The 13,020-nt window shown below is 39.3% G+C and overlaps 3 non-coding genes across 3 annotated transcripts; all 3 read right to left on the bottom strand.

The window, feature by feature from the left end:
* Positions 1-8,801: 8,801 nt before the first annotated feature.
* Positions 8,802-8,994, bottom strand: LOC145986074 (U2 spliceosomal RNA). The gene has a single exon (XR_014441520.1). It is a non-coding gene; the product is annotated as a U2 spliceosomal RNA (small nuclear RNA).
* Positions 8,995-10,118: 1,124 nt separating this feature from the next.
* LOC145986073 (U2 spliceosomal RNA) lies at positions 10,119-10,311 on the bottom strand. The gene has a single exon (XR_014441519.1). It is a non-coding gene; the product is annotated as a U2 spliceosomal RNA (small nuclear RNA).
* A 1,124-nt stretch (positions 10,312-11,435) lies between these two features.
* LOC145986071 (U2 spliceosomal RNA) lies at positions 11,436-11,628 on the bottom strand. Its single transcript, XR_014441517.1, has one exon. It is a non-coding gene; the product is annotated as a U2 spliceosomal RNA (small nuclear RNA).
* Between the last annotated feature and the right edge of the window lie 1,392 nt (positions 11,629-13,020).

Here is a 13,020-nt window from a genome sequence, read left to right as displayed (position 1 = left end):
AGAACTTACAATGAACAAGGAGTGGAAATAAGGCCAAGGGGGAGACCAAGATGTCGGTGGAAAGAGCAGATAGTGGAGAGTGTTAGGAGAAGAGGACAAGATTGGAACACGTGGAAAAAGAGGAGTGGTGGAAGACCAGGAAAAGATGGAGAGGCTTGACTTCTATGCCGACCCAGCCAGAGGCAGGAAACAGCGAAGGATGATGATGATGTCATGATTAGCAAAAGTTACAGAAAAGTGACGCAAAAGTAGGAGAAATACATAAATTTGAAAACTATGTATATTAACTGAAGAAAATTGTCCTTTTTGCAGGAAAGTCAATAACTCGTACATACATTTTGCAATATGATAATTATTGAGGAAACTGTCGTGTAAACCTGAGTGTTCTAAACGTATTGTAATTTTAAAATTTGTGAACAAATACTATCGCGAAAATAATTGTAATTCTAGAAACTCTATCATTCTTGTAACAATAATTTCTTGCTGGTGAGATCCTATATACTGACGATGATCAATGCTACTAACGTACTGAGCCATTTATTGCTGGCACTATTCCCTTGTCAGTGCAGTGGAAAATCCATCGCTCGTTTTTGCACTGCAAGTTGTGTCTTACACAGCAATTAATGACATTTTGGTGTCTCTTACACCATGAATATCCACAGGATTTGTTCCGGGGGTGACGCAAACGAGGCACTTTTTTCCAGTGGTGCAGCAAACGAGGCATGTTTCTCCCCAAAATAGCGATGCAGCTAAAAAACGTAGCTGTTAGCAAGAATATATTCATATACGTCACTTATCTGGATATCTGAATTATTCAGATACTAATTAAATAAATTACGCAGATATCTATAATCTACAATCTAGATAATCTGTATGTCCATGTAATAGACTGTCTTTATGAACCTCCTGCAAAATGAAGGGTTATTGTCGATTTTTTTCTGATGCTGTTGCCACATTCAAAATTCACCTGAAAATGCTGAGAAAAAATGTAGCTGTAGCGAAATTCTCGCTACAACTACAGGAATTTTGTAGCTTCGCTACCGCTACAACTACAATTTTAAAAATGTAGCGTCGCTACAGCTACAGCTACAAATTTTGTAGCTAGCTACAGTAGCGACGCTACAAGTAGCTCGCTACTTTTGACCACTGATTTTTGGTCAAGCGTGAAAGGTCGCGGGTTCAAATCCCACCCCTTTCTCTTTATTTATTTTTGTTTGCTGAACAGAGACCGTTGATATTAGAATATTTGAAAAATGAATGGGATGCACACTTGAGGGACATGTCTTCTGCGCATATTTCGCCGTAGAAGTTGCAGATTTCCAGTATTTAAGGTGAAAACATTTATTTGTAGTTATTGTTAATATGTTGTGTTAACACAGACATCATGATTAATTCACAAATCACATATATGTATTCAGGATGCAAAATGTAATGTTATTTAAGTTATGCATTGTTTGTTCTTCACTGACACCGAAAACATTGATTATTTGATTTCGATATACTAAAAAAAAATTATGTTAAGTAGTGATGTAGTGCAATACTATAACGAAGGAGAGCGTTTAATGAGTTCAAATTGCTAAGATTGGTAATTTTATGTCCGTTCCTTCTTAATGAATGTTGTCAATCCCCTCACCACCATCTTACCATCCGTCTAAAACTAAAAGTAAATCGCTAATTAACATAAGTAAATTGTTATTGCGACTGAGGCCGATTCGAAAAGATACTACTAATAAGTATTTATATAGTGAGTGACAAACAAAAAAAATCAAAACCTCATAATGACCGTTAATTCGTCACTGCTTTGTATCTAAAATGTTTGTCTTCTTTGAACAGAAAGTACGAGTATCAGATTGAACAAACTTTCTCCACTAACTTTGCAATATTCGAAACCACCATTACAGACTTAGCTTTACGTAACTTGATTCTGCGCATTCCACCTGGTATGTGATTTCCTCCTATCATCGAAATAACTTCCTCTTACTATTTCCTTTCTCGTGAAATACAGAGACCAATGTTAACTTCTTAGCACTGTAGATAAACTTTACATCCAACGATAAACTCCTGAGGTGGAGAATCGAACCTACGACCTCCCTCGTGAGAATCAAGCACGCTACCTCTTCTCCAGGTAGCTCATGTTAAAATTTGCTACCAGTCTGAAGAAGCCAAAAGAGAGAGGAAAGGGATATTCAACGTATGAAATATAAAATACGTGCGAAATTAAAACAATGGAAACCTTCCAAGATAATATACTAACGAACTTCAAACTATGAAAATCATATTGTCGTGGTGAAAAGCTGCAAGTCATTTTGGAAATATGAACTTGATTTTTTTCTGTATTATAAAGTGGAGATATGGGACGATATGATCTCTCAGCAAAAAAAAATAAGTAAGCCGCCTCCTTCCCTCCAACTTTTGCAATGGTCATAATTGGTAATTAGGGTCCGGAAGTTGATGAAAAATCAATATATTTTTTTGTGACCCTTAAAAACAATGCTTAACCTGATATCATGTCTGTTTCACTTCAGTTAGAGCCTGAAAACACTTTCTATTTTTTTTTTTTTTTTGCATTTTTCGGCCCTTTTTGGCTTTTAGTTTATTTGTCAGTATTGTTAACATTTTTTGTTGCATTTGTACTTATTTTTGAGGTTTATTGTTGTCCTCCCCTGTTGTTTCGTACATTTTAAATGCATTTACTAGTAACACTTACATATTTAGATTTCTTGACTTGGTCCTTTTAGCAAATTCACCATGAATCGAAAATACGGTCAATGGAAAAGCATAATATTATTCTTAAGTGCAATGTTTGGCAATGGATTAAAATACTTTGTGTGGAGATCTGCTTTGAGGTTCTTTTTCTGGACACTATTATGGCTTTAATCTGTAGTTTTAAAGTAAAATTAGTCACAATATTAAATACAATTACACTCTGGTATACGCGAAGCAGAACTGTATTTTCGGATGCTGGCTGACTACAGTATCATAGAAGGCCCACTCTGAAAGGAGATGAATTGGTTGATTTGGTGTTTTAAGTTAACTTTATGCATAGTAAGGCTAATCGGGACTGGGCCTACATTTTGAAGTGGGATCCGAACCACTACGTGCTTCCACCGGAAAGGAGATGAATGATTTATAAAGAAAAACCTTGAGGTATATTTTATGTAACCTTGAAGTAAACAAAGAAATCTATATTATCACTTAGTTGCTCTTTCCCCCTTTGCTTCAGTAGTTTCAACCACCAAACGACGGGCTTCATCGACTTATTAGATTACTTACTCTCTTGTAATTTATGACAAAGCATTTCCGGATGCAGAAAGATGCGATGTAAAGTCTGATGCGGGTAGTTTGAAACGTTGAATATATCATAATATTTGTGGTTGTATCATTTAAAAATCCGACGTATATTTTAGGTCCGTAGTGAATAACACAATCAAAGAACATCGTATCTGTGTGTGTGTGTGTGTATGATGGTATGTGTGTGTTGTTGTTGCTGTTGTTGTCGTTGTTTTAAGTCTACCTTATTCACAGATAGGCTAATCGGGACTGGACCTACAGTTTAAACAGGAATCCGAACCACTGTGCAATGAGCCTCAACCTGATATTAAAACGTCAAATGTGAAAAGATGGCAAAATGAGAACTGACTACCAGAAAAAGTGTACATAACCCCTCCCTTTTGAAAATCCTGGGCACGCCACTGTCCTCTTACTATTTCCTTTAACTTAGTGAAACACATAGATTGCTACCTTCATTTGGTGCAAAGGTACATAAACCTTAAACTTAAAACTCAGCTAGCTTATCTACAGGGTAGGGTTCTTTGTAGACAACGAAACCAGACAGGATGCCTTCCAATGGAGACGTTTAAACGAATATATTATTTAAAACAGGATACATGGAGTAAGACTATTTACATGATAAGCTACATTCTTCTATAATTTTCTCGTTTAGTCAATTTTCATCTCAATATTCTTCCTTCATTGTCTTCGTAATGGGCAGATCTGGATCGAAACTTCCTTCTCAATGGACAGTCTGGACTTCCCTCTTAATGGACGTTCTGGGTTGGGACTTCCTTCTTGATGGACGGCCTGGATCGGAACTTCCTTCTCAATGGACGGTCTGGATCTAGACTTCCTTCTTAATATGGACGATATGGACTTCCCTCTTAATGGACGTTCTGGATCGGGACTTCCTTCTTATCTTCTTTGTGAACTTCCCTCTGGATTTCAATTTATTTTTAGGTTTTGACTATTTTACGAATTCCTTTATCCTTTTCTAACTTTTTCCTCCAAGCTTTGGGAATAATACTAATATCCTCCCTTGGGGCTGCAATTGGAACGCGCCACCACTAACTAGGTACAACAGAGTGTATACTTGGTGCAGCCGATTGACATGCGCATCCAAGTAGGTGCTACAGTTAAACTGCGCAACCAAAAAGTGCTGTGGGGCGTCGATCGGAACGCGCTCGCCACTGATGTAAACAAAATTTCCCCTATAGGAATGGTAAATCAACCAAACAGATGCAATATCTGTTCAAAGACACAAACTTGTATCAGTGCTTTGACTTCCTTAATTTTCATATTAACTTACATGTGATCATTGATTTGATTTATAAGATATATATATTAATTTACTTCTTTCATATTTATTTTTTGTCTTCTTATAATATATTCTATTGTTTTTCATCTTTCCAATTTGCTTTGTTCTTATTTATAATTATTCATATACATTATGCCAATTCTTAACCTTGCACGCCTGGTGCTGCCATCTCTATTCGTCTTTGGCAAACTATTCACATTACTTGGTCCTATTGGGTACGTAACAAGATCAATGTTAATTTCCAAGCACAGTTCATAAAGTTGTCGCACAAGGTATACTCCCATTGTCGTCTGTAGTTTCCTAATGTCAATTTTGAAGTGGAAACGTATTCATGAAGGTTGTTTGAAGTAAACTTTATGCAGAGATAAGATATTCGGAACTGAAGCTAGTTTAAAGTGGAATCCAAGGCATTGAGCAATGTGCATCCACCGGGTATCGAACCCGGGACCCCTTGATTAGAACATCCAATTTCATTTATTGTTTTGGTTTACTGTAGTTCGATTTTCTGCCACTTTTGTCTAATCGCGAAAATGAGGATGAGTGATGATTTGGATGAAATTGATGAAGGGACACTCACAAAGAACACCCATGCCCGGCCGGTATTCGAAATCGGGACCCGGCGTCGAAGCACACTGTGATAACCAATCCGCCATGGAGGACGGCAACAGCGAGTTTAATAACCTATATTTATGTAAAATTCCTAATGTGTTGTAAACGTAACTTATGGAGAAAAAGATCTTAGCAATGACTGAATTTTGTTGAACTTGTGATGATTACTACGCGAGAGAAAAATTATCGAGGAATGCATAAATGCTTACACTGATATAATATAATCTTATATTACATTATAACAACATTTCGTAGTCAGTTAATAAAAAGATAAAAAGAAATAGGAAATGATGGGATTTGAACCAACGATGTTTCGTTTTTCACCAAAAGGCATAACAAGGCAACCGTCTAACCAATTGCTCCATGAGATTATTAACGAGAAGTTGTGGCACAGTTCCTAACCATTTTTTGCCACAGACGAAGAAAAAGACTCGCTTTATTGTTTATTTGCCAAGTGGGCCGGTGGTAGTGTATCAATTTAACGTGATGAATGTTTTGGATTAGATTCTTGTATAATTTTCTTTAACTTTTTGTATGAACTCGAGGAAAGAAATAATAAATTATTTAAATGAAGATGAAATAAAATATTTGAAATGGGCGAAAATAATATTTGTTAATGTTCAATTGTTAATTGTATTCCGGAAATTTATTTTCCGCTAGACTTTGTAAATTTTGTAATCATTTGACAAACATGTGAATATTAAATAGCCAACGTGTTACGTTGTACAAAATATTATGTCTATCGAAAGGGATATATTTTTCTAATTTGACTAAATAATCAAGAAACAAACAGAAAAATACTATTCAGAAGAAACACTTTTATTCATTTTTCTTGTACACGAAATAGAGCGATAATGATCATAAAAGCATGGAAAACGAAATATTTCTGGACAATTCGGACAACAAATAAAAGAGTAAATGTTCGTAAGAAATAAAATGGAAGAAATAATTGCTGGAGTTAAGGAACGGAAATTGAACCCAAAATTTTCGTGGCGTCAAAGATACGTTACACCAAATCAGCAGTCACTTGTTAGTCGGACAATATCGTGTTATGATGCGACATCATAGACATATCTGCTTGCCAAGTTAAAAATACATTTTCTTGAATAAGGTAGATACGTTACAGATATGGAATTACTATATAAGATCATAAATGGAAACATAAGATGTAGCATCCCACTCCACGAACTCTACCTTAGAGTGCCTAGACATAAAACACGGAGCAAGGAAACTTTCCACAATGCAACTCCCAGACTCTCTCATACGTTCATTATTCCATAGGCTACCGAACCAATTGAACATCATCTCAAACCAAGTAGATATATGTAGTTGATATTCGTATTTTATCACAAATGCAGAAAGAATTGTGCATAAGTTGTGAAAATAATGTGTTTACATTGGTACTCTTTTGGCTTGTGTACTTTAGTTTATTAGATTAAATTTTTTTTACACTAGTTTACTGTTGTACTGTTTCATTCCGTTTTAAAATTACTTCTAGTGTAATGGAAATTGTAATAAATAAAGAAAGAAAAAAATACCGAAAATTGGAATCTTTATATTGGGAACCAATTCACAAAGTTCTATCCGAAGGAAAATTTCCCAAATTTTGGCCTCTCCTTTTAATGTGCTTGTTACGAGAGGGAAAGAAACCGTTATTTCCCTTTCTGGTTGCAAATGTTCATTCCTGGGGGGGGGGGAGGGATGACCCTTTCTGATGACACCCAGATACGAACCTCTCTGTAACGCAGTACACCGTGGCGTTGCAGAGCAGAGTTTCAGTGTTTGGAAGTAAGTATGTAGTTACAAGTAGCAGTTACTTATTTGAGGAAATTGAACTGTAAGTAGTTACTTTTAAAAGTAGAAGAAAAGATAGAAGTAACGTTTCAACAGTTATTTTTACAGTTACTTCACGAAATTTAAACTGTTACGTGTCGTAAATTATGGACGATTTAGGACTTAAGGTGAGCTGGTACTCAGTATGTGCTGCGATACAAAGCCACCCTTTGTTACATTAATTCTTGCAAACAAGAGATGAAGAGGAAAAGAGAAAGATGTTCCTGTCGGTGGGCAGTCGGTACGCTCCAGGTGAAAGGCATTTGATGGTGACATGTTTCAAACAAGTTACAATGGAAAAGAGTATAATTAGTTGTTTCGAGTAGATCGTAAGCCCAATATCCTGCATAGCAATGTGTGTAATAAAATATGTTAAAATCAGAAAGAGGTACATTTCACGGTATTGGAAACGAGAACCGAACGGAATTGAGGGCGTTTTTCTTTTGTGGAACAATTTGTAAGGCGTGGTCAAAACTTGCTACTCATTGCTGCCGTTTCTACGTTTGAAAAAAAAGTAAAGGATGATTTTTGACAATAGATGGTAAAACGAAAAGAAATGGCCGAAAAAAAGAAAAAACCTCAGCATGCGGAACTAGAATTGGCAAAGAGAACAACATGCTACCCCAAGACCAGCCTCTCAGAGGTAGATCGTATGGTTTGATGGTAGTGTGGCTTCTCTGTATATCTAACATGAATTCCCTTAAAGGGCAAAAACGAAGAAGACGTTGTATTGAGAGTATTCAAAGAGCGACGAAATCTCGAAATCCCCCGTTGGGAACAATGTCCCCAGTGAATTGATATGTGAGATTTGCCGATATGCACCACAATTTGTCAGGGTGAGGAAAGGAAGTGATCTGGAGTGACACTTTTTGAGGGCCAGGTACTTATACCAATGGCTAGCAAACAGGTTCCGTTTCCGGTGCTCTGAGAAATTCCCTCGCGCAGCGTGGATTTTCCCGCACTGGCGCACGATCGTAGAGTCGTCACTGGTTTCCCGCCATTGGACGCCCAAGCTGCTAATATTTCTGGATTGCAGTAAATAGAATGAAATGCGCCCATCGGGGAATGTAGGTAGCATTGGCCCAACTTGACTCTCGTTTCGCAGTGTACAACGTTTCCACTCAAAAGCAACGCATGTGGGTTTACGGAATACCTTTTCATATAAGTGTGTATTGCAGAAATAGAAAAGAGGCCACATAAGGAGGAAAACGTGTAAAATTGCAGAAGTGGATACATTTCGCGAAACGAAATTGTTCCACCAAAAGGTGCCCGTTGCACACACCGCGAATGCCTCGGTACGGGTTTAAACGAACGGGAGACAAGCTGTGACGCTGTATTGAGCGTTGCGAATGGTTGTGGAGAAAAGTGATATGAAAGAAAGATAGGCACACAGAGGGCAATTTGAGGTGTGCATGTGTGAATCGCCTTACCTAAAGTGACAAATGAACATTGCAAATTACCTAGAGAAATCGAGGATATGGTTCATGTGTGGGCGAGCCTCTGTGCTGGAGTGGTCAGTGTTAAGCGTTACGAAGAGAGGGAAGTTGTAAATATAGAAAATGTTCCATCCTGCCATCCATCGTCGCGATTATCCGAAATTGTAGTAACGCGACGTAAAGGGAAGTGAAAGAAGTAGAATAAGCTTTTCAATGGAAATGTCGCATGTTCTGTAGGCAACTAAATATCCGATGTATTAACATTGCACAAATCCAAAATATGAAACACATTTTTGGGTAAATCGTTTTTTTTTTTTTTTTTTTTGCATTCGATAAGGTCTGCCGTTCCCGACTGTACTGCAATGCCGGGCCGACAGGTGGTGAGGGTGTGGCAAGCCACGACCGCCTCACCTGTTTCCAAAAATCAGTTTAATATACTGGACCTGCAATGCAGGTCGTATCAGATATTAAGCTGATAAGAACAGATACTACACTTTGATCTTAGCCAAAAGGCCGAGAAGCGATGGGTTTCATTGCAAAAAGTGTCAAAATGAACGTGAACAACAGCTTACCTGGCCGTGGGAGTCACAGTTCCGTTGACCCTGCAGATTTATCACAAGATTTCTGATCACAAGTGAACATGTATTTAAACGCAGCCCAGAAGGACACATTTAATTGATATGTGAGATTTGTCGATATGCACCACAATTTGTCAGGGTGAGGAAAGGAAGTGATCTGGAGTGACACTTTTTGAGGGCCAGGTACTTATACCAATGGCTAGCAAACAGGTTCCGTTTCCGGTGCTCTGAGAAATTCCCTCGCGCAGCGTGGATTTTCCCGCACTGGCGCACGATCGTAGAGTCGTCACTGGTTTCCCGCCATTGGACGCCCAAGCTGCTAATATTTCTGGATTGCAGTAAATAGAATGAAATGCGCCCATCGGGGAATGTAGGTAGCATTGGCCCAACTTGACTCTCGTTTCGCAGTGTACAACGTTTCCACTCAAAAGCAACGCATGTGGGTTTACGGAATACCTTTTCATATAAGTGTGTATTGCAGAAATAGAAAAGAGGCCACATAAGGAGGAAAACGTGTAAAATTGCAGAAGTGGATACATTTCGCGAAACGAAATTGTTCCACCAAAAGGTGCCCGTTGCACACACCGCGAATGCCTCGGTACGGGTTTAAACGAACGGGAGACAAGCTGTGACGCTGTATTGAGCGTTGCGAATGGTTGTGGAGAAAAGTGATATGAAAGAAAGATAGGCACACAGAGGGCAATTTGAGGTGTGCATGTGTGAATCGCCTTACCTAAAGTGACAAATGAACATTGCAAATTACCTAGAGAAATCGAGGATATGGTTCATGTGTGGGCGAGCCTCTGTGCTGGAGTGGTCAGTGTTAAGCGTTACGAAGAGAGGGAAGTTGTAAATATAGAAAATGTTCCATCCTGCCATCCATCGTCGCGATTATCCGAAATTGTAGTAACGCGACGTAAAGGGAAGTGAAAGAAGTAGAATAAGCTTTTCAATGGAAATGTCGCATGTTCTGTAGGCAACTAAATATCCGATGTATTAACATTGCACAAATCCAAAATATGAAACACATTTTTGGGTAAATCGTTTTTTTTTTTTTTTTTTTTGCATTCGATAAGGTCTGCCGTTCCCGACTGTACTGCAATGCCGGGCCGACAGGTGGTGAGGGTGTGGCAAGCCACGACCGCCTCACCTGTTTCCAAAAATCAGTTTAATATACTGGACCTGCAATGCAGGTCGTATCAGATATTAAGCTGATAAGAACAGATACTACACTTTGATCTTAGCCAAAAGGCCGAGAAGCGATGGGTTTCATTGCAAAAAGTGTCAAAATGAACGTGAACAACAGCTTACCTGGCCGTGGGAGTCACAGTTCCGTTGACCCTGCAGATTTATCACAAGATTTCTGATCACAAGTGAACATGTATTTAAACGCAGCCCAGAAGGACACATTTAATTGATATGTGAGATTTGTCGATATGCACCACAATTTGTCAGGGTGAGGAAAGGAAGTGATCTGGAGTGACACTTTTTGAGGGCCAGGTACTTATACCAATGGCTAGCAAACAGGTTCCGTTTCCGGTGCTCTGAGAAATTCCCTCGCGCAGCGTGGATTTTCCCGCACTGGCGCACGATCGTAGAGTCGTCACTGGTTTCCCGCCATTGGACGCCCAAGCTGCTAATATTTCTGGATTGCAGTAAATAGAATGAAATGCGCCCATCGGGGAATGTAGGTAGCATTGGCCCAACTTGACTCTCGTTTCGCAGTGTACAACGTTTCCACTCAAAAGCAACGCATGTGGGTTTACGGAATACCTTTTCATATAAGTGTGTATTGCAGAAATAGAAAAGAGGCCACATAAGGAGGAAAACGTGTAAAATTGCAGAAGTGGATACATTTCGCGAAACGAAATTGTTCCACCAAAAGGTGCCCGTTGCACACACCGCGAATGCCTCGGTACGGGTTTAAACGAACGGGAGACAAGCTGTGACGCTGTATTGAGCGTTGCGAATGGTTGTGGAGAAAAGTGATATGAAAGAAAGATAGGCACACAGAGGGCAATTTGAGGTGTGCATGTGTGAATCGCCTTACCTAAAGTGACAAATGAACATTGCAAATTACCTAGAGAAATCGAGGATATGGTTCATGTGTGGGCGAGCCTCTGTGCTGGAGTGGTCAGTGTTAAGCGTTACGAAGAGAGGGAAGTTGTAAATATAGAAAATGTTCCATCCTGCCATCCATCGTCGCGATTATCCGAAATTGTAGTAACGCGACGTAAAGGGAAGTGAAAGAAGTAGAATAAGCTTTTCAATGGAAATGTCGCATGTTCTGTAGGCAACTAAATATCCGATGTATTAACATTGCACAAATCCAAAATATGAAACACATTTTTGGGTAAATCGTTTTTTTTTTTTTTTTTTTTGCATTCGATAAGGTCTGCCGTTCCCGACTGTACTGCAATGCCGGGCCGACAGGTGGTGAGGGTGTGGCAAGCCACGACCGCCTCACCTGTTTCCAAAAATCAGTTTAATATACTGGACCTGCAATGCAGGTCGTATCAGATATTAAGCTGATAAGAACAGATACTACACTTTGATCTTAGCCAAAAGGCCGAGAAGCGATGGGTTTCCTTCTTACCACACTCTTCAATTCACCCAATGCCACTCTTTGGACATTCACATCAGGAGTCGTCAGCAATCTATATGCACGGACAATGCTCGAAATATCAACCAGTTCACTCAGGGGCAGAATGCCAGCACCACCCTTATCCGTGGACATAAAAACTATTTCGGGACTAGCCCGAGCTGGCAAGTTAAGCCACTTCTTAACCAGTCGCTTCAAAGCCGAGTCAATTTCTCTGAAGTTCTTTTTCATTATAAGTGAACCCCTAAGAGAATGCTGAAAGCGAGGCAAAATGAAGGACCTTATTGCATCAATTTTTTGCCACGGGGCAAGAAGACTAACATCTATTTTCTGCAGGTCTTCCGTGGCTTTAATTAGGGTTTCATCCGGACTTAAATTTGATTTGAAACCTGCCGGGATTCCCAAATAGCAATATATTTCCCCCTCCTTCAGAACCCTCATAGGGTTACCTCCAAGGAGAAAAGTAGAACCCTCTACTCTTCTTTTACCTTTACAGTTGACATGTAATGATGCGCATTTTGGAGGTTTAAACTTCAAACCGATGGAATCAGCTGTTTTATGAGCTACGGTTAGCAATTCCTGCATCAAAGCGGATGATTTAGCAATGACGACTAGGTCGTCGGCATATGCTAAACATGAGTATGAGTCACCAAGAAGTTTGTAGCCATGAGAGTCACTAACAGAAGTTAACTGACTAATAATAGACTCCATAGCGATATTAAAAAGGACAGGGCTAAGAGGACAGCCCTGTTTAACCCCAGCAGAGATTGGAATGTCCTTGGTATACCCAGTACTACTTCTAATTCGAGTGGTAGAATTAGAGTACATATCCTTAATGATAGTTAAGATACGATCAGGAAAACCAAATTTACGTAGGCTATCTAGGATGTGCTTATGAGGGACCGAGTTAAAGGCATTCGCCAAGTCGAGCCAAGCTACCACCACCTCTTTGTTATTTCTCCGTGCGTCATTGATAGCAGCCTGTATAATGAAGTTATGCTCAACACATCCCTCATAAGGCCGAAACCCTTTCTGAACACCTGAGAGAATTTCATTCCTTTCACAGAATTGAGAAATTCGATCTGAAATGACACCAGCATAAAGTTTCGAAATGGTGTTGCCAAGTGTAATCGGACGCCAATTATCCAAGATCTGCTTATCACCCTTTTTGTAAACTAATACCGTGTTTGATTTCTTCCAGCTGGCAGGAATACGATTCGCGTTCAGACATCTATTAAAGATGTATGTCAGTACAATACAGCCCGAATCATACTTCTTCAGAGCAGCATAAGAAACCCCATCAGGCCCAGGACTGGTATTTGCAGTTTTACCAAGTCTTTTTCTAACTTCATCGCAAGTAATTGGTCTGAG

Source organism: Lepisma saccharinum, chromosome 3 (assembly GCF_977018435.1).
Source record: "Lepisma saccharinum chromosome 3, izLepSacc3.1, whole genome shotgun sequence".
Classification (NCBI taxonomy): Eukaryota; Metazoa; Arthropoda; class Insecta; order Zygentoma; family Lepismatidae; genus Lepisma; species Lepisma saccharinum.
This window is presented reverse-complemented; position numbering and strand designations above follow the sequence as displayed.